This window comes from Drosophila mauritiana, unplaced genomic scaffold (assembly GCF_004382145.1).
Source record: "Drosophila mauritiana strain mau12 unplaced genomic scaffold, ASM438214v1 U_163, whole genome shotgun sequence".
Classification (NCBI taxonomy): domain Eukaryota; kingdom Metazoa; phylum Arthropoda; class Insecta; order Diptera; family Drosophilidae; genus Drosophila; species Drosophila mauritiana.
The window spans coordinates 2,364-24,030 of NW_022881293.1; the positions used below are offsets into that span (position 1 = coordinate 2,364).

At 43.2% G+C, this 21,667-nt stretch overlaps 2 non-coding genes and 1 pseudogene across 2 annotated transcripts; all 3 read left to right on the plus strand.

The window, feature by feature from the left end:
* The first annotated feature begins 7,857 nt into the window (after positions 1–7,857).
* On the plus strand, positions 7,858–9,851 carry LOC117149139. The gene has a single exon (XR_004460064.1). It is a non-coding gene; the product is annotated as a small subunit ribosomal RNA (ribosomal RNA).
* A 684-nt stretch (positions 9,852–10,535) lies between these two features.
* Positions 10,536–10,714, plus strand: LOC117149138. Its single transcript, XR_004460063.1, has one exon. It is a non-coding gene; the product is annotated as a 5.8S ribosomal RNA (ribosomal RNA).
* Positions 10,715–11,109: 395 nt separating this feature from the next.
* Positions 11,110–20,470, plus strand: LOC117149140 (annotated as a pseudogene).
* The last annotated feature ends 1,197 nt before the right edge of the window (positions 20,471–21,667 follow it).

The following is a 21,667-nucleotide window of genomic DNA, read 5'->3' on the forward strand; positions in this document are numbered from 1 at the left end:
CAAGTTCCCCTATGTAGGCCGACATTCTCGTGGTAGGGATGCGCATTACAGGCAATTCTCAAGCACCTATTCTGGAACCGCTGTATACGCAGGCGATTCGTGTGGCTTGCCGTGCCCCATAGCTGTATCCGTAGGTCCAGATGGGCTTGAGAATTGCCTTGTACACCAGGATTTTGTGGTTCTGCCTTAGCTTGGACCCTCTCCCAATAAGCCAATGCATCTGCCCAGACGCGCATCGGCCTGTATGCGTTTGCTGACGATGTGGGGACGCCAAGTGAGCCTGCGGTCCAGGGTAAGTCCTAGGTACTTGGGTGCGGGTGCGTTGGGAATGATGACTCCGTTTAGCGTGACCGGTGGGCAGTCTCCTCTCCTTAGTGCAAATGTTGTTTGGGTAGATTTTTCCGCGTTCACTACGATGTTCCACCTGCTGAGCCAGGGATGTAGCGCGTCCATTTGCCTTTGGATTGTTTCGGAGGCTTCTCGTGGGTCGGATGAGGAGGCGAGGAAAGCCGTGTCATCTGCATAAGTCGCTATAGTTAGGTTCCTGGAGGGGATTATGGGAAGGTCTGCGGTGTAAAGGGTGTACAGTATTGGTCCGAGCACACTGCCTTGCGGAACTCCAGCTCTGATCAGTCTGGGTAGGCTTATTGCACTTCCGCATCTGACTTGGAATGCTCTTCCCTCAGTGTAGGATTTGAGGAGGGTAAAATGGGGGCTTGGGAGGTAGGATTTGAGTTTATGGAGGAGTCCAGGATGCCAAACTCTGTCGAATGCCTGCTTCACGTCGAGCATTACAGCGCAGCAGTATTTCTTTTGCTCGAATGCCTCGAGGATCCGTTCGACTAGCCGGTGGCATTGCTCTGGTGTTCCGTGGGAGCGCCTGAAGCCAAACTGGTGATCGGGGATCAAACCAGCCTCATCCAGTACTGGCAATACTCTGCGCAAAAATACTCTTTCGAGTATTTTGGAGAGGATTGCCAGCAAACTAATCGGACGATAGGAGGCGAGATTGGCTTCAGGCTTACCAGGCTTGAGGAGGACAATAACCTCTGCTCTTTTCCACTCTTCCGGGAAGTACCCTAGCCGGAAGCAGCTGTTGTAAATGCTGGCCAGCATTTGTGTGCAGCGGAATGGGAGCATTTTTAGGGCCGCCGCATCTATACGATCCAGGCCTGGAGATTTGTTGTTCTTCAGTAGAGCAATCTCCTGCGCAACTTCCTCAGGGTCGACTGGTTCCAACGGGGGACCGGGAGAGCTTGGGCTATTGAGAAACCGGGCTGTTTCAGCATGTTCTTCGGCAGTGCAGCAGTCGAACGGAGAGAAGGCGTTGTAAAGGTGTTCGGCGAAAGCTTCTGCTCTTTCAGCATCCGAACGGCACCAGGATCCATCTGCTTTGCGCACTGCGGAAACCTTTTTGGCTGGTCGTTTAATGTGGCGGGTGACGTTCCACAGATTGTGGTCTGGGTCCCCGGGAGAGAGTTCCTCGCGGAATCTGGAGGAAGGAGTCCTGGCGTAGGCTGGAGATCTTGTCCTTCAACTCCTTTGTGGCGTGATTGAGCGCTGTTTTGTCTCTTGGATTGCGCGTCAAGAACCAAACTCTCCTGAGACGCCTCTTCTCAGTCACGAGTGCCGCAATTTCCGGGGACCAGAGGTGGAGGTCCCTGCTAGGTGTTCTCGCAGTCTTTGGTGGCGGTGGGCTTGCGAATTCCGCAGCGTTTTGCATCTGCCTGGTGAGATTCCCGATAGCTTCATCAATGTTCCTGGGTGTGTTGAGGATGGGGTTCGGATTGACGGTGGAGAGCATCCAGGACGCGAACTTGGCGGCGTCGGTATATTTTCCAGTGAGCCTTCTGAGCGGGGTTTTCCTGAGGACTGGCGTGTTGATTAGCACGTTTATTGCACAGTGGTCTGACAGGAGATCAGCATTTGTTGTGCAGCTGATCTTCGCATGCCCTATGCCTTTCGACACAGCAAAGTCCAGTAGGTCTGGAGTCTTGAGGGGATTCGTTGGCCAGTGAGTGGGCTCGCCAGTGGAGTGGCAGTCCAGTCGGTGGCGTTGCAGGTACCCAAACAGAGTTTTCCCTTTGGGGTTGTTGGCGCGCGATCCCCACCAAGAATGTTTGGCGTTATAATCTCCAGCTGCTATGAAGCGGGGCCCAAAATGCTCGAAGAACTCACTGAGGTGAGATGCTGTTATGCGGTATCTGGGGGGAAAGTAGACCGCTCCAATGTCTAAATCTCCTTGCGGGCTGACAATCCTGATGACAGGACATTGTGCCCAGTCTTGCTGAAACGCGGGCAGCTCTAGGTATTGAATACCGCTCCTGATGAGGATGGCTGCTCCACCGCGTGCTCTGCCAGAAGGATGGTCTGCATGGATGAGGTCATATCCGCTGATATTAAAGTGGGATCTGGGGGAGAAGTGGGTTTCGGCTACGAGTAGGATATCGATCTGGTGGGTCTTCAGATGGTGCTCGACTATGGCCTTGCTGTTCTGCAGGCCGTTCGCATTCCAGACGACTAGGTGGAGCTTTAGTTGCATGACTTGCTGTTGAGAATGGTGGCCACCAGCTGTGTCATCTGGGTGAACATGCGCTCCATCATCCTTTCCATCATTCCTTCCATGCGAGCGAACATCGCTTCTATCTGACCGGAGTGTGGGGTTTCTGTTTGGGTTTGGACTGGGGTTGTGGGATTCTGCGGTGCTGCGTGCACTCCGTTGAGGGCGTCTCGGTAGCTCCTGCCAGAGGTGACGTTTGGTGATGCCACGGGCGGCGCCTTGTTAGCATTAGCGACGGGCCTTGTTTTCGGAGCAGCGAGTGCTTTGGCCCTTTTGTATGCAGGGCATCCCTTGAAAGACGCAGGATGGTCCGCCTGGCAGTGGAAGCAGCACGCTTTGTCGTCCTCCCTCTTCTCACATGCCCTCGATTCGTGAGGGCCTCCACACTTTACACATCGGTATTCCAGGAAGCAGTAACGCTGTGTATGACCGAATCCTTGGCACCTGAAGCATTGAGGCACGTCGTTGAACTTCTGCGGCGGTTCAATGGTTACTACCGACCTGCAGATCCGCTTGACTTGGTAGACGTCTTTGTTGTTGCTGGAAGGCTCCAGGTTGGCGAAGAATATTCCCAGCGGTTCTTTAGTTCTTCTGCCAATGGGATTGTGCAGATCTCTAACAGCGTGCCCTTGTCTGCGAAGGTCTTCAATGATTTCCTCACGATCGGTGGAGTGGTGGAGTCCTTTGATGACAACCTTGTATGCACGTTCATCTTTCGGCTGGAAAGTCCGATGCCTCTTGTTTTGGGCCACAAGTTGGAGACGCAGAGCTGTATAGGACTCTTTGTCCGGCATCATGACACGTACGTTGTTGCCATTCACGGTCTTGTAGGTAAAATTGTTCTTCGGGCCTACAAGAGTCGTGATCATCTTGACGAGTGCCGAGATGTTGGTCACATCGGGGATAAAAATCGGAGGTGGCTTGATGGTCTTCGGGGTGGGCTTTGGTTTCTCGGGGGTCTTGGGCTTGGAATCGTCTTTAGGTCCGGGTTCGTCATCAGAGCTCTCTTGGTCGTACTCGTCTTCTTCGGTCGAGAGTAAAGCGAAGGCGTTGTTGGCGAGCTTCTTGCGCAGAGCTGCGCTAGTGCTTGGCTTATCTTCCAGCTCCTCTCCCTGTGCTTTCTTTGCCGGTTTTCGCTTTATCTCGCCCGGCTCTGTATGCGAGGTGCTTCCCTCGCTGCTGGAGCTGCTCTTGCGTGTTCTCAGAGCCTTTTTGCGTGGTGTTGTTCCAAGCTTGTGGGTGCGCGGGGGGGCCTGCCAGTCCATCTTCTCCAAAGTTGATAAGGAGTGAGGAGGGGGGGGGGGGGGGGGGAAGCTGGGCACCGTAAGCCGGTGAGCCAGGCAGCACGTGGCTGCTGCTTTGCAATTATACCGCTGCTTCGAGCACTGGGTTTTTTGCGCTGATAACACGCACACTCGGGTGTGCGATGGTGTTAGTGCGAACTACCGTTAGGTACGTTGGCTGGGCCAATCAAAACGCGCGACAAGATCACGCGACGCGAAGTGGCTGGGCACAAGTAACGGGACTTACAACTGTGAACAATTTGCTAACAATTTGCTGTCGATCCGCAGGCACGTCTGCACTCGTCGAGTGTTCGATCGCGACTCATATCAATTTAGTGACGCATATGATATTGTCCCTATCATATAATTTTTGATATAAAAACTTTAAAGAATTGTATCAAGTTGCCAAATACCTCGTCATCAATTTAGTGACGCATATGATATTGTCCCTATCATATAATTAATATAAAGACTTTAATGAATTGTGTCAAGTTGCCAAACACCTCGTCATCAATTTAGTGACGCATATGATATTGTCCCTATCATATAATTTTTGATATAAAGACTTTAAAGAATTATATCAAGTTGCCAAATACCTCGTCATCAATTTAGTGACGCATATGATATTGTCTCTATCATATAATTAATATAAAGACTTTAATGAATTGTGTCAAGTTGCCAAACACCTCGTCATCAATTTAGTGACGCATATGATATTGTCCCTATCATATAATTTTATATAAAACTTTAAAATTCTATCAAGTTGCAAATACTCGTCATCAATTTAGTGACGCATATGATATTGTCTCTATCATATAATTAATATAAAGACTTTAATGATTTGTGTCACGTTGCCAAACACCTCGTCATCAATTTAGTGACGCATATGATATTGTCCCTATCATATAATTAATATAAAGACTTTTTAAAGAATTGTATCAAGTTGCCAAACACCTCGTCATCAACTACTATATTATGGTTGCGCCGACCTCTCATATTGTATTCTCTTATGTCTTCATAGGATTTTGGCAATTATACGAGTAAATTAAATAATATACATATGAAAATGATTAATTATTATATGTATAAGGGAAAAAATGCTGAAATATTCCCATATTATCTTAGTATTATAGAGGAAAGACCGTTGCCGACCTCTGATATTGTTCAAAACTTATGTATTTATATGATTTTGGCAATTATATGAGTAAATTAAATAATATACATATAAAATGATTAAATATTATATGTATAAATGTATAAAGGAAAAAATGATGAAATATTCCCACATTATCTTAGTATTATAGAGGAAAGACCGTTGCTGACCTCTGATATTGTTCAAAACTTATGTATTTATATGATTTTGGCAATAATATGAGTAAATTAAATAATATACATATGAAAATGATTAATTATTATATGTATAAATGTATAAGGGAAAAAATGCTGAAAATATTCCCATATTATCTTAGTATTATAGAGGAAAGACCGTTGCTGACCTCTGATATTGTTCAAAACTTATGTATTTATATGATTTTGGCAATTATATGAGTAAATTAAATAATATACATATGAAAATTATTAATTATTATATGTATAGGGGAAAAAATGCTGAAATATTCCCACATTCTCTTAGTATTATAGAGAAAAGCCATTATAGTGAGAGGGTATAGTAGTGTAAACGACCGGAATTACGACAGAGGGTTCAAAAACTACTATAGGTAGGCAGTGGTTGCCGACCTCTCATATTGTTCAAAACTTATGTATTCATATGATTTTGGCAATTATATGAGTAAATAAATAAATACATATGAAAATTAAATTAAATGTAAAAAAATGCTAAAATACATTCTCTATATTATAGAAAAAGATTATAGTGAGATATATATGTAAAACCGAATACACAGATCAAAAACTACATAGTAGCATGGTGCGACCTCTCATATGTTCAAAACTTATGTATTCATATGATTTGGCAATTATATGAGTAAATTAAATAATATACATATGAAAATTATTAATTATTATATGTATAAGGGAAAAAATGCTGAAAATATCCCACATTCTCTTAGTATAATAGAGAAAAGCCATTATAGTGAGAGGGTATAGTAGTGTAAACGACCGGAATTACGACAGAGGGTTCAAAAACTACTATAGGTAGGCAGTGGTTGCCGACCTCTCATATTGTTCAAAACTTATGTATTCATATGATTTTGGCAATAATATGAGTAAATTAAATAATATACATATGAAATGATTAATTATTATATGTATAAGGGAAAAAATGCTGAAAATATCCCACATTCTCTTAGTATTATAGAGAAAAGCCATTATAGTGAGAGGGTATAGTAGTGTAAACGACCGGAATTACGACAGAGGGTTCAAAAACTACTATAGGTAGGCAGTGGTTGCCGACCTCTCATATTGTTCAAAACTTATGTATTCATATGATTTTGGCAATAATATGAGTAAATTAAATAATATACATATGAAAATGATTAATTATTATATGTATAAGGGAAAAAATGCTGAAAATATCCCACATTCTCTTAGTATTATAGAGAAAAGCCATTATAGTGAGAGGGTATAGTAGTGTAAACGACCGGAATTACGACAGAGGGTTCAAAAACTACTATAGGTAGGCAGTGGTTGCCGACCTCTCATATTGTTCAAAACTTATGTATTCATATGATTTTGGCAATAATATGAGTAAATTAAATAATATACATATGAAAATGATTAATTATTATATGTATAAGGGAAAAAATGCTGAAAATATCCCACATTCTCTTAGTATTATAGAGAAAAGCCATTATAGTGAGAGGGTATAGTAGTGTAAACGACCGGAATTACGACAGAGGGTTCAAAAACTACTATAGGTAGGCAGTGGTTGCCGACCTCTCATATTGTTCAAAACTTATGTATTCATATGATTTTGGCAATAATATGAGTAAATTAAATAATATACATATGAAAATGATTAATTATTATATGTATAAGGGAAAAAATAATCATATTATATATGAATAATGGAAAAAAAATGAAATGTTCCTATAATCTCTTAATATATAAGAGAATAGCCCGTATGTTGGGTGGCAAACGGAATTGAAAATACCCGCTTTGAGGACAGCGGGTTCAAAAACTACTATAGGTAGGCAGTGGTTGCCGACCTCCCGCATTATTCGAAATATTTATTTCGGATTATGTTTATATTGGTTACATACAATAAAGTATATTATTATCCGTACAAATTTGTTTCTCAGTTCTATAGAACACGGGACTTGGCTCCGCGGATAATAGGAATATACGCTTTATAGATAATATCGTTGAAACAAAAGTCAAGTTTCTATTATATATAGAATAACAAATCGTTTCCATATATTATCGTTAATTTTTGGAGGCAGGCAAATATTAATTTATTACCTGCCGTATAGTTGGATTATTATATCGTTACGGTATAATACAAATATGGATTCTTATGAAAGAAATATAAAATTATATATTAAATGTGGAAATATTATCATATGCGCTTGGTTTTATGTTATATATTACCAGAGATATATATGAAAAGAGATAAATTTTAAATTTATCTTCAAAATGCAAATGATTTAACTTAATATTTATATTGGTTAAACAAAAATTGTACATGTGTGGATACAATAATTATGTATGTTGGAAATAAAATGATATTTTATAATGAAATATGTATGTATAAAAAGATAAAATTATAGAAATATATATATTACAATAATTAGATGAAATTCTTGTTATATTGGTAAAACAAGTATAAATTAAAAATGAAAATATGGATTACGAATGCTATATAAAAATGGCCGTAATCGAATGGATTTTTTTACTTATATATTTAAAATTTTACCCAAAGGCGAAATATTGAATTTTATTCAATATAATAAAAATCATGGAATTATATAAAGTGAAAAATCTATATATCTATATATCTATTATATTGCTTATTTCGATTCAAAATATATGAATGGAATATGAAGGAAAAACATTATTCTGGTTGATCCTGCCAGTAGTTATATGCTTGTCTCAAAGATTAAGCCATGCATGTCTAAGTACACACGAATTAAAAGTGAAACCGCAAAAGGCTCATTATATCAGTTATGGTTCCTTAGATCGTTAACAGTTACTTGGATAACTGTGGTAATTCTAGAGCTAATACATGCAATTAAAACATGAACCTTATGGGACATGTGCTTTTATTAGGCTAAAACCAAGCGATCGCAAGATCGTTATATTGGTTGAACTCTAGATAACATGCAGATCGTATGGTCTTGTACCGACGACAGATCTTTCAAATGTCTGCCCTATCAACTTTTGATGGTAGTATCTAGGACTACCATGGTTGCAACGGGTAACGGGGAATCAGGGTTCGATTCCGGAGAGGGAGCCTGAGAAACGGCTACCACATCTAAGGAAGGCAGCAGGCGCGTAAATTACCCACTCCCAGCTCGGGGAGGTAGTGACGAAAAATAACAATACAGGACTCATATCCGAGGCCCTGTAATTGGAATGAGTACACTTTAAATCCTTTAACAAGGACCAATTGGAGGGCAAGTCTGGTGCCAGCAGCCGCGGTAATTCCAGCTCCAATAGCGTATATTAAAGTTGTTGCGGTTAAAACGTTCGTAGTTGAACTTGTGCTTCATACGGGTAGTACAACTTACAATTGTGGTTAGTACTATACCTTTATGTATGTAAGCGTATTACCGGTGGAGTTCTTATATGTGATTAAATACTTGTATTTTTTCATATGTTCCTCCTATTTAAAAACCTGCACTAGTGCTCTTAAACGAGTGTTATTGTGGGCCGGTACTATTACTTTGAACAAATTAGAGTGCTTAAAGCAGGCTTCAAATGCCTGAATATTCTGTGCATGGGATAATGAAATAAGACCTCTGTTCTGCTTTCATTGGTTTTCAGATCAAGAGGTAATGATTAATAGAAGCAGTTTGGGGGCATTAGTATTACGACGCGAGAGGTGAAATTCTTGGACCGTCGTAAGACTAACTTAAGCGAAAGCATTTGCCAAAGATGTTTTCATTAATCAAGAACGAAAGTTAGAGGTTCGAAGGCGATCAGATACCGCCCTAGTTCTAACCATAAACGATGCCAGCTAGCAATTGGGTGTAGCTACTTTTATGGCTCTCTCAGTCGCTTCCGGGAAACCAAAGCTTTTGGGCTCCGGGGGAAGTATGGTTGCAAAGCTGAAACTTAAAGGAATTGACGGAAGGGCACCACCAGGAGTGGAGCCTGCGGCTTAATTTGACTCAACACGGGAAAACTTACCAGGTCCGAACATAAGTGTGTAAGACAGATTGATAGCTCTTTCTCGAATCTATGGGTGGTGGTGCATGGCCGTTCTTAGTTCGTGGAGTGATTTGTCTGGTTAATTCCGATAACGAACGAGACTCAAATATATTAAATAGATATCTTCAGGATTATGGTGCTGAAGCTTATGTAGCCTTCATTCATGGTGGCAGTAAAATGTTTATTGTGTTTGAATGTGTTTATGTAAGTGGAGCCGTACCTGTTGGTTTGTCCCATTATAAGGACACTAGCTTCTTAAATGGACAAATTGCGTCTAGCAATAATGAGATTGAGCAATAACAGGTCTGTGATGCCCTTAGATGTCCTGGGCTGCACGCGCGCTACAATGAAAGTATCAACGTGTATTTCCTAGACCGAGAGGTCCGGGTAAACCGCTGAACCACTTTCATGCTTGGGATTGTGAACTGAAACTGTTCACATGAACTTGGAATTCCCAGTAAGTGTGAGTCATTAACTCGCATTGATTACGTCCCTGCCCTTTGTACACACCGCCCGTCGCTACTACCGATTGAATTATTTAGTGAGGTCTCCGGACGTGATCACTGTGACGCCTTGCGTGTTACGGTTGTTTCGCAAAAGTTGACCGAACTTGATTATTTAGAGGAAGTAAAAGTCGTAACAAGGTTTCCGTAGGTGAACCTGCGGAAGGATCATTATTGTATAATATCCTTATCGTTAATAAACATTTGTTATAATACAAATAAATACAATTTACCAAAATAAAAATATTACAAAATGATTCCACGGAATCAAAAGTTAAAGTCAAAATAAAATGAAGATGGCTTTTATTTTATATGTGGGGCTTGGCAACCTCATAAAAAGACTTTAACATTATTAATGTTGTTGTGCGTATTTGTGGCAGTACCTACTACAACAATGGCGTTTCCTATAAAAACAAATTCTCGAAAATGGAAATCGAAGAAACTGAACAAAATTTGAAAGTAGAAGTCGAATTAAAATTAAAATAATTTTGAATGTGGTATTCAAAATAAGTGTGTGTATATGGACCATAATATACACGCGTTGCGAATATGTATTGTTCATCTATGTTATGAGCATACGTTGGCTAATGCAACAACCTAAAATATACAATGTTTGTACCTGTCATCCATCAGGTTAATGTTTTATATAAATTTTGCAGTATGTGTCACCCAAAATAGCAAACCATAACCAGATTTTTATGATACATAATGCTTATATGAAACTAAGACATATCGCAACATTTATTTTTAGGTATAAAAATAAATTTATTGAAGGAATTGATATATGCCAGTAAAATGGTGTATTTTTAATTTCTTTCAATAAAAACAATATTGATATTATATAAAAATGAATTATAAAACTCTAAGCGGTGGATCACTCGGCTCATGGGTCGATGAAGAACGCAGCAAACTGTGCGTCATCGTGTGAACTGCAGGACACATGAACATCGACATTTTGAACGCATATCGCAGTCCATGCTGTTATGTACTTTAATTAATTTTATAGTGCTGCTTGGACTACATATGGTTGAGGGTTGTAAGACTATGCTAATTAAGTTGTTTATAAATTTTTTATAAGCATATGGTATATTATTGGATTAAATAATGATTTTATTCATAATATTAAAAAAGAAATGAAAAACATTATCTCACATTTGAATGTGAAAAACGAAGAGAAATATTTTCTTTTTCAATCAAATAATACTGAGAAATGTCTAGCATAAAAAATTGAAATATTTTTCATCTAGAATTGTCTCTTATTAATGATTCGGAAAAAGAAAAATCTTGGTTTTGTTATTATTCTTCGTTGGTTCGTTAAATGGATAAAAAATAACTTTGCTTACAAGAACTATTGGAACTATTTATAACGAATTTAATTGATTGTTTTATCATTTATATATAAAGAATTTATGGCAAAAAATAGTTATATATACAACCTCAACTCATATGGGACTACCCCCTGAATTTAAGCATATTAATTAGGGGAGGAAAAGAAACTAACAAGGATTTTCTTAGTAGCGGCGAGCGAAAAGAAAACAGTTCAGCACTAAGTCACTTTGTCTATATGGCAAATGTGAGATGCAGTGTATGGAGCGTCAATATTCTAGTATGAGAAATTAATGATTTAAGTCCTTCTTAAATGAGGCCATTTACCCATAGAGGGTGCCAGGCCCGTATAACGTTAATGATTACTAGATGATGTTTCCAAAGAGTCGTGTTGCTTGATAGTGCAGCACTAAGTGGGTGGTAAACTCCATCTAAAACTAAATATAACCATGAGACCGATAGTAAACAAGTACCGTGAGGGAAAGTTGAAAAGAACTCTGAATAGAGAGTTAAACAGTACGTGAAACTGCTTAGAGGTTAAGCCCGATGAACCTGAATATCCGTTATGGAAAATTCATCATTAAAATTGTAATATTTAAATAATATTATTAAGAATAATGTGCATTTTTTCCATATAAGGACATTGTAATCTATTAGCATATCCCAAATTTATCATAAAATATAACTTATAGTTTATTCCAATTAAATTGCTTGCATTTTAACACAGAATAAATGTTATTAATTTGATAAAGTGCTGATAGATTTATATTATTACAGAGCGTTAATTTTTCGGAATTATATAATGGCATAATTATCATTGATTTTTGTGTTTATTATATGCTCTTGTATGATTAACAATGCGAAAGATTCAGGATACCTTCGGGACCCGTCTTGAAACACGGACCAAGGAGTCTAACATATGTGCAAGTTATTGGGATGTAAACCTAATAGCGTAATTAACTTGACTAATAATGGGATTAGTTTTTTAGCTATTTATAGCTAATTAACACAATCCCGGGGCGTTCTATATAGTTATGTATAATGTATATTTATATTATTTATGCCTCTAACTGGAACGTACCTTGAGCATATATGCTGTGACCCGAAAGATGGTGAACTATACTTGATCAGGTTGAAGTCAGGGGAAACCCTGATGGAAGACCGAAACAGTTCTGACGTGCAAATCGATTGTCAGAATTGAGTATAGGGGCGAAAGACCAATCGAACCATCTAGTAGCTGGTTCCTTCCGAAGTTTCCCTCAGGATAGCTGGTGCATTTTAATATTATATAAAATAATCTTATCTGGTAAAGCGAATGATTAGAGGCCTTAGGGTCGAAACGATCTTAACCTATTCTCAAACTTTAAATGGGTAAGAACCTTAACTTTCTTGATATGAAGTTCAAGGTTATGATATAATGTGCCCAGTGGGCCACTTTTGGTAAGCAGAACTGGCGCTGTGGGATGAACCAAACGTAATGTTACGGTGCCCAAATTAACAACTCATGCAGATACCATGAAAGGCGTTGGTTGCTTAAAACAGCAGGACGGTGATCATGGAAGTCGAAATCCGCTAAGGAGTGTGTAACAACTCACCTGCCGAAGCAACTAGCCCTTAAAATGGATGGCGCTTAAGTTGTATACCTATACATTACCGCTAAAGTAGATGATTTATATTACTTGTGATATAAATTTTGAAACTTTAGTGAGTAGGAAGGTACAATGGTATGCGTAGAAGTGTTTGGCGTAAGCCTGCATGGAGCTGCCATTGGTACAGATCTTGGTGGTAGTAGCAAATAATCGAATGAGACCTTGGAGGACTGAAGTGGAGAAGGGTTTCGTGTGAACAGTGGTTGATCACGAGTTAGTCGGTCCTAAGTTCAAGGCGAAAGCCGAAAATTTTCAAGTAAAACAAAAATGCCTAACTATATAAACAAAGCGAATATAATACACTTGAATAATTTTGAACGAAAGGGAATACGGTTCCAATTCCGTAACCTGTTGAGTATCCGTTTGTTATTAAATATGGGCCTCGTGCTCATCCTGGCAACAGGAACGACCATAAAGAAGCCGTCGAGAGATATCGGAAGAGTTTTCTTTTCTGTTTTATAGCCGTACTACCATGGAAGTCTTTCGCAGAGAGATATGGTAGATGGGCTAGAAGAGCATGACATATACTGTTGTGTCGATATTTTCTCCTCGGACCTTGAAAATTTATGGTGGGGACACGCAAACTTCTCAACAGGCCGTACCAATATCCGCAGCTGGTCTCCAAGGTGAAGAGTCTCTAGTCGATAGAATAATGTAGGTAAGGGAAGTCGGCAAATTAGATCCGTAACTTCGGGATAAGGATTGGCTCTGAAGATTGAGATAGTCGGGCTTGATTGGGAAACAATAACATGGTTTATGTGCTCGTTCTGGGTAAATAGAGTTTCTAGCATTTATGTTAGTTACTTGTTCCCCGGATAGTTTAGTTACGTAGCCAATTGTGGAACTTTCTTGCTAAAATTTTTAAGAATACTATTTGGGTTAAACCAATTAGTTCTTATCAATTATAACGATTATCAATTAACAATCAATTCAGAACTGGCACGGACTTGGGGAATCCGACTGTCTAATTAAAACAAAGCATTGTGATGGCCCTAGCGGGTGTTGACACAATGTGATTTCTGCCCAGTGCTCTGAATGTCAAAGTGAAGAAATTCAAGTAAGCGCGGGTCAACGGCGGGAGTAACTATGACTCTCTTAAGGTAGCCAAATGCCTCGTCATCTAATTAGTGACGCGCATGAATGGATTAACGACGGACGTGTTTTCGTTGCGCTCGTGTACAGATTGCGAATAACTAAGTTTTCCTTGTTGGAAAGTAATTAAATCGGTGATTTAGTGCTCCGCGGAAGTCGAGTGAAAATTGTCGAGTGTTAAAAACAAGCGGTTTGGAAATTATTAACAATAAACTATTGGAAATTTTCCACTCCGCACGTGCTGCGAGGCGAGCTTACGAGTAAGTTTTTCGAGTAAGCTTTTGAGCAGCTGTCAAAAAGCTTATTGGTGGCAGTCACTGCTAGGGTTTGTGTTAGGGACAGTTTTAGTGCTACCAGACGCTACCGATAGGTGGAGCTCTAGAGCATCTACCTTTTGTCACTGAGCAAACGAGCATACGGTTGCTGGCGTCGACGGTAGGAGGAGCCACCATCGGAGTTATGCCGACCGAGAGCGACAGCAGCGCGAGTGCCTTGAGCGGATGTAGTGCCTCGAGGAATCCAGACGAGGCAGGCGCAGAAGCCATCTGGCCTCTAAGAGCTCGGCGCCGACGCAGGCGAAATTGGTTGCCCTGGCGTCGAATGGAGTGCCAGAACCCGTTGGTGTACTTGAGGAGGCGTTTTCGTCGCTGGAGGACGCCCGGGCGGCTACGCAACGCGCCATCGATGCTCCCCCCCCACGCTGCTGCCACCGCTGTTGATCCTACTGCTGCCCCTGCTGCCGACCACACTGCTGCCTCCGCCGTTTCCACTGCTGCTAAAATTGTTGCCACCACTGCCACCGCCGCTACCGCTGCCGCCCGTGCTGGGCAAGCAGCCATGATGGCAGAGCTGTCGGCCACCCAGCGCATGGTGAGAAGCAGCTTCCGCAGCCTAGGAGAAGTGGACACGGAAGAGCTCTCGTATGCTATCAGCCGCTACGATGAGCTGGTGCTGGCGTTAATGCTCCGGTGTGGAGAACTGGAGACGCGGCTCGCTATGCCGCCACCGCCGCCGCCGTCGTCGAATCCGTTAAAGAATACGGCCGCCAATGCTCCCCAGATGCCACAGGTTGCACCCATCGCTGCCCCGCGGACCACCAAGGTTCGCGAGACGTGGTCAGCGGTGGTGAAGTGCGACGACCCTGCGCTATCGGGGAAAGCTATAGCGGAAAAGGTGCGAACGATGGTTGCACCCTCCCTCGGAGTCAGAGTACATGAGGTACGTGAGCTCCGTCGAGGTGGTGGTGCGATCATTCGTACTCCTTCAGTTGGAGAGCTGCAGAAGGTGGTAGCATCAAAGAGGTTCGCTGAAGTTGGGCTAAATGTGGCACGGAATGCGGCCGAGAAGCCGAAGGTCGTCGTCTATGACGTCGACACAGCTATCGGCCCTGAGGAATTCATGCAGGAGCTGCATGGAAATAACTTCGACAGCGATATGACTATGTCCCAATTTAAGAAGTCCGTGCACCTGGTGACCAAGGCGTGGTCGGTAACCGACGGCGCCACAGTAAATGTAACGCTAGAGGTAGACGACCGCGCGATGGCGAAGCTTGATGTAGGTCGTGTCTACATCAAGTGGTTCTCATTCCGATGCCGAGCACAGGTCCGCACATACGCCTGCCACAGATGCGTGGGTTTCGACCACAAGGTCAGCGAATGCCGGCAGAAGGACAATGTCTGCCGCCAGTGCGGGCAACAAGGCCACACCGCGGCAAAGTGCCAAAACCCGGTGGACTGCCGGAACTGCCGTCACAGAGGGCAACCCTCGGGCATTACATGCTCTCGAACGTGTGCCCGATATACGGGGCGTTGCTGGCGAGGGTGCAAGCTAGACATTAATGTTTAGCTTCATCCAAGCGAACTGTGGCCGAGGCAGAGCTGCGACCATCGAGCTCGGAGTCCGACTCAGGAGATCGGAGTCTATGTTCGCGCTGGTGCAGGAGCCGTATCTCGGCGGGGACGGAATGGATGTGCTGCCTGAAGGAATGAGAATTTTCACCGATCGGCGAGGGAAGGCAGCCATCCTAGTAGATCAACAGGAAGCCATCTGTATGCCAGTGGAGACCCTCACCACGGATTATGGCGTATGTCTGGTCGTTAAAGGGAGCTTTGGCTCAATCTTCCTTTGCGCCGCATACTGCCAGTTCGATGCACCTCTGGAACCGTACCTCCGGTACATGGATGCGGTCCTGCTGCAGGCCAGCAGAACCCCCGCAATCCTGGCCTCGACGCGAATGCAGTGTCCCCCATGTGGCTTAGCAAACTCTCTCGTCATGCCGAGGGGCAAGCTAACTACAGACGGGTGAGCTGCTGTCAGAGTGGATGCTGGAGGCAAGAGTCGCCGCCCTAAACCAGTCAACAGAGGTGTACACGTTCGACAATCACAGAGCTACTAGCGATATCGACGTGACAATCGTCAATGAGGCAGCATCTATGTGGGCCACATATGAGTGGAGAGTGGACGAGTGGGAATTGAGTGACCACAACATCATTACTGTTGTGGCCGAACCAACTACCGCGCGCGCAGTTGAGAGCATAGCTCCTGTGCCGTCCTGGAACTTCTCCAATGCACGTTGGCGATTGTTCAAGGAGGAAATGGTGAGTAGAGCAGCCGAACTTCCGGAAAACTTCTCAGAGTCGCCGTTGGACCAGCAAGTTTCGACCCTGCGCAGTATAGTACATAATGTATGTGATATTGCGCTGGGAAGAAAGTCAATTCGATCGCCCAACAGGAGAGCACGTTGGTGGACTGCCGACCTCTGCGCTGCAAGGCGCGAAGTCCGGAGACTTCGTCGCCTACTCCAAGATGGAAGGCGTCGTGATGACGGTGCCGCTATAGAGCGTGTAGTGGTCGAGCTGAGGCGGGCCTCAGCAAACTACAAGAAGCTCATTGGGAGGGCGAAAATGGATGACTGGAAACGCTTCGTGGGAGATCATGCCGACGACCCATGGGGGCGCGTCTACAAGATTTGCCGAGGCCGCAGAAAGTGCACGGAGATTGGGTGCCTCCGCGTGAATGGCGAGCTCATCACTGATTGGGGTGACTGTGCACGAGTGCTCCTCCGCAATTTCTTCCCAGTTGCGGAGTCCGAAGCACCGACTGCCATCGCGGAGGAAGTCCCACCGGCCCTCGAAGAATTCGAGGTTGATGCATGTGTTGCCCGGTTGAAGAGCAGGCGCTCTCCCGGCTTGGACGGCATCAATGGCACTATCTGCAAGGCAGTCTGGCGCGCCATACCCGAGCACCTAGCATCGTTGTTTTCCCGATGCATCCGATTAGGATACTTTCCCGCTGAGTGGAAGTGCCCACGAGTTGTCTCGCTGCTCAAAGGGCCAGATAAGGACAAGTGTGAGCCCTCCTCATATAGAGGAATATGCTTGCTGCCAGTCTTTGGTAAGGTGCTCGAGGCCATCATGGTGAATCGTGTGAGAGAAGTTCTTCCGGAAGGCTGCAGATGGCAGTTTGGATTTCGCCAAGGACGATGTGTGGAGGATGCTTGGAGACACGTGAAGAGCAGTGTTTGTGCCAGCCCGGCGCAATACGTGCTCGGCACATTCGTGGACTTCAAAGGAGCATTCGACAACGTCGAATGGAGTGCTGCACTCCGCCGACTAGCAGACTTGGGATGCCGGGAGATGGGCTTGTGGCAGAGCTTTTTCTCCGGCCGAAGAGCAGTGATCCGAAGCAGTTCCGGTACTGTGGAAGTACCGGTAACTAGAGGCTGCCCGCAGGGGTCAATCAGTGGCCCATTTATCTGGGACATTCTGATGGATGTACTGCTTCAGCGTCTCCAGCCGTATTGCCAGCTGAGTGCATACGCTGATGACTTGCTGCTTCTCGTCGAGGGAAATTCCCGAGCTATGCTAGAGGAAAAAGGAGCACAGCTGATGTCCATCGTAGAAGCGTGGGGAGCGGAAGTTGGCGTTGCCGTCTCGACCAGCAAGACGGTAATAATGCTGCTAAAAGGTGCCTTGAGACGTGCGCCTACGGTGAGGTTTGCTGGAGCGAACCTTCCGTATGTGCGTAGCTGTCGGTACCTTGGCATCACGGTCAGTGAAGGAATGAAATTCCTCACGCACATAGCTTCGCTTCGCCAGCGGATGACCGGAGTCGTTGGAGCATTGGCGCGTGTGCTTCGAGCCGACTGGGGCTTCAGTCCTCGAGCCAGGCGGACCATATATGACGGACTCATGGCACCTTGTGTGCTGTTTGGTGCCCCGGTATGGTATGACACCGGCCGAGCAAGTAGCCGCCCGGAGACGACTAGCCTCCTGCCAGAGGCTAATCCTGCTTGGATGCCTTTCGGTATGCCGAACAGTGTCCACAGTGGCACTGCAGGTACTTGGTGGAGCTCCCCCGCTTGACTTGGCTGCTAAGTTTTTAGCGGTCAAATACAAGCTGAAGCGTGGATACCCGCTGGAGGAGAACGACTGGCTATATGACGAGGACACTACGTGTCTAAGCTGGAAGCAGAGGAAGACTCGCCTAGAAGAGTGCTTACTGCAGAGTTGGCAGAACAGATGGGATGATGACAGCGAACCAGGACGGGTGACGCATAAATTCATCCCATATGTCACTCTCGCCTATCGGGATCCAAGATTTGGATTCTCGATGAGGACGTCTTACCTGCTGACAGGTCACGGGTCGTTTAACGCATTTTTGCAAGGGAGAGCCCTCAGCGATACCACTGCTTGCGCTTGTGGAGATCCATATGAGGACTGGATGCACATATTGTGCGCTTGCCCCCTATATGCAGATTTGCGGAACCTCGATGGACTTGGAGTGCAGCGCCTTGGCGAAAACTGGACCTTCGATAGAATCCTGGAAGATCAACAGAGGACTCAACGGCTGGCAGTGTTTGCGGACGAAGTGTTCCGTAGGAGGAGGGGTGTTTAGCCCAACAACTTCGCCGTGTGGTTAGCGGGCGAGAATACTTCCACAGTCCGCTATTGCTTGTCGTAAGAGGCGACTAATATAGCCATAGGTCCCTCTAACCCTGCTTGTCGGAGCAAAAGGAGGAGGCCCACCGAGCCTCTCTTTCGGTACCACGGGTTGTGCAGCTATCCAAGACTGCACATTGAGGTAGGCCCCCTGGTGGGAGTATCGTGGTGGCTGTGGTTGGTACCCATATCGCGGGTAGAGCCTTCGTGTTCGACGTTTGAGTTACGGTGCTAGTTGCGCAAAACTCGGGTGCTGTGACCCAGAGATCAGTAGAGATTTTAGGTAGATCTCGCTCCTCAGCAAGGGGGAGTGCTTGCCCGGCAAGCAAGTACTCGAATTGCTACCGGGGTGGTCGCTATGTACATAGCTATAGCTTCTAGTCCGGACGCTTGTCTGGCGTATCCAGACACATACACCATGTTGATACATGCACCACTTGTGGGTGTTCAGGGTGTCGTGGTTGTAATCCCTTCAGTGTGGAACACGCCACGTAAAACAAGTTCGGAGAGATCTGAAAAGTCGTCGTTGTCCCTATCTACTATCTAGCGAAACCACAGCCAAGGGAACGGGCTTGGAATAATTAGCGGGGAAAGAAGACCCTTTTGAGCTTGACTCTAATCTGGCAGTGTAAGGAGACATAAGAGGTGTAGAATAAGTGGGAGATATTAGACCTCGGTTTGGTATCGTCAATGAAATACCACTACTCTTATTGTTTCCTTACTTACTTGATTAAATGGAACGTGTATCATTTCCTAGCCATTATACGGATATATTTATTATATCTTATGGTATTGGGTTTTGATGCAAGCTTCTTGATCAAAGTATCACGAGTTTGTTATATAATCGCAAACAAATTCTTTAATAAAACGATGCATTTATGTATTTTTGATTTGAAAATTTGGTATAACTCCAATTACTCAGGTATGATCCAATTCAAGGACATTGCCAGGTAGGGAGTTTGACTGGGCGGTACATCTCTCAAATAATAACGGAGGTGTCCCAAGGCCAGCTCAGTGCGGACAGAAACCACACATAGAGCAAAAGGGCAAATGCTGACTTGATCTCGGTGTTCAGTACACACAGGGACAGCAAAAAGCTCGGCCTATCGATCCTTTTGGTTTAAAGAGTTTTTAACAAGAGGTGTCAGAAAGTTACCATAGGGATAACTGGCTTGTGGCGGCCAAGCGTTCATAGCGACGTCGCTTTTTGATCCTTCGATGTCGGCTCTTCCTATCATTGTGAAGCAAAATTCACCAAGCGTTGGATTGTTCACCCATGCAAGGGAACGTGAGCTGGGTTTAGACCGTCGTGAGACAGGTTAGTTTTACCCCTACTAATGACAAAACGTTGTTTGCGACAGCATTCCTGCGTAGTACGAGAGGAACCGCAGGTACGGACCAATGGCACAATACTTGTTCGAGCGAACAGTGGTATGACGCTACGTCCGTTGGATTATGCCTGAACGCCTCTAAGGTCGTATCCGTGCTGGACTGCAATGATAAATAAGGGGCAATTTGCATTGTATGGCTTCTAAACCATTTAAAGTTTATAATTTATTTTATAAACGACAATGGATGTGATGCCAATGTAATTTGTAACATAGTAAATTAGGAGGATCTTCGATCACCTGATGCCGCGCTAGTTACATATAAAAGCATTATTTAATACAATGACAAAGCCTAGAATCAATTGTAAACGACTTTTGTAACAGGCAAGGTGTTGTAAGTGGTTGAGCAGCTGCCATACTGCGATCCACTGAAGCTTATCCTTTGCTTGATGATTCGATAATAAATGATTTTTCCTGTAGCCAAACAAACACCCTCGTCATCAATTTAGTGACGCATATGATATTGTCCCTATCATATAATTTTTGATATAAAGACTTTAAAGATTTATCACGTTGCCAAATACCTCGTCATCAATTTAGTGACGCATATGATATTGTCCCTATCATATAATTAATATAAAGACTTTAATGAATTGTGTCAAGTTGCCAAACACCTCGTCATCAATTTAGTGACGCATATGATATTGTCCCTATCATATAATTTTTGATATAAAGACTTTAAAGAATTGTATCAAGTTGCCAAATACCTCGTCATCAATTTAGTGACGCATATGATATTGTCCCTATCATATAATTAATATAAAGACTTTAATGAATTGTGTCAAGTTGCCAAACACCTCGTCATCAATTTAGTGACGCATATGATATTGTCCCTATCATATAATTTTTGATATAAAAACTTTAAAGAATTGTATCAAGTTGCCAAATACCTCGTCATCAATTTAGTGACGCATATGATATTGTCCCTATCATATAATTAATATAAAGACTTTAATGAATTGTGTCAAGTTGCCAAACACCTCGTCATCAATTTAGTGACGCATATGATATTGTCCCTATCATATAATTTTTGATATAAAGACTTTAAAGAATTATATCAAGTTGCCAAATACCTCGTCATCAATTTAGTGACGCATATGATATTGTCTCTATCATATAATTAATATAAAGACTTTAATGAATTGTGTCAAGTTGCCAAACACCTCGTCATCAATTTAGTGACGCATATGATATTGTCCCTATCATATAATTTTTGATATAAAAACTTTAAAGAATTGTATCAAGTTGCCAAATACCTCGTCATCAATTTAGTGACGCATATGATATTGTCCCTATCATATAATTAATATAAAGACTTTAATGAATTGTGTCAAGTTGCCAAACACCTCGTCATCAATTTAGTGACGCATATGATATTGTCCCTATCATATAATTTTTGATATAAAAACTTTAAAGAATTGTATCAAGTTGCCAAATACCTCGTCATCAATTTAGTGACGCATATGATATTGTCCTATCATATAATTAATATAAAGACTTTAATGAATTGTGTCAAGTTGCCAAACACCTCGTCATCAATTTAGTGACGCATATGATATTGTCCCTATCATATAATATTTGATATAAAGACTTTA